This window comes from Otolemur garnettii, unplaced genomic scaffold (genome assembly GCF_000181295.1).
Source record: "Otolemur garnettii isolate 467f Iridium unplaced genomic scaffold, OtoGar3 scaffold00017, whole genome shotgun sequence".
Classification (NCBI taxonomy): Eukaryota; Metazoa; Chordata; class Mammalia; order Primates; family Galagidae; genus Otolemur; species Otolemur garnettii.
Window position 1 is genome coordinate 5,640,201 of NW_003852412.1, and position 1,185 is coordinate 5,641,385.

The window sequence follows — 1,185 nt, forward strand, 5'->3', positions numbered from 1 at the left end:
TTGAGGGTACAAGAAACCAGGTTTCACTGATTGCATTTGTTAGGTAAAGTCCCTCTTACAATTGTGTCTTGCCCCCAAAAGGTGTGGCACACACCAGGAGGGAAGGCCACTATTTAAGTCTCCATAACCCCTGTAAATTCACCTTATATTGTATACCTAGGTTCAGTTTCCTAGAGCGAATAACAGCAAAACTTTAGGAAGTTCTGACTAGTTTACAGGGGAACGGGAAAAGAGGAAGTTGAGTGTACTGGTCTAAAAACACCCCACAAACTGAACAACCTAAAAAACAACAAAGGGCGGTGCCTGTGGCTCAGTGGGTAGGGCAGCAGCCCCACATACCAAGGGTGGTGGATTCGAACCTGGCCCTAGCCAGCTAAAAACAGCAAAAAATAGCTGGGCATTGTGGTGGGTGGTGGCGGGCGCCTGAGGCAAAAGAATCACCTAAGCTCAAGAGCTGGAGGTTGCTATGAGCTGTGATGCTACAGCACTCTACTGAGGGTGACAAAGTGAGACTCTGTCTCTAAAAAACAAAAAAAAATTGTTTTCATTCATCATCCAAAAAATATTTATTATCTACCATCTGGCAGGCATGTCCTCTGGATATAGTGTACAGTTGTGAACAAAAAAAAGAGAAGGTCACTGCTGTCATGTGAAGAAGACAAATAATAAATAAGAAAAATATCAGATAATAACGATGATGGTGAAGAAAGTAGCTGGATGACTACCTAAAACCAAGTGGTAACGCGGGGTATAGTAGCTCGTACTTGTAATCCCAGTGACTTGAAGGGTGAGGCAGGAGGATGGTTGAGGCCAGGAGTTCACAACTAGTCTGGACAACATAGTGAGATCCTATCTTGAAAAAAAAAATGATAAAATGGCCAGGCACAGTGGCTTATGCCTGTAATCCTAGCACTCTGGGAGGCTGAGGAGGGTGAATCGCCTGAGCTCACGGGTTTGAGACCTGCCTGAGGAGGAGCAAGCCCTCGTCTCTTAAAATAGCCAGGCATTGTGGCGGACACCTTAGTCCCAGCTACTCAGGAGGCTGTGGCAAGAAGATCACTTGAGCCCAAGAATTTGAGGTTTCTGTAAGCTGTGATGCCATAGCACTCTATTGAGGACAACAAAGTGAGACTCTGTCTCAAAAAAAAAAAAAAGAAAAGAAAAGAAAAGAAAAAAACAATTTTA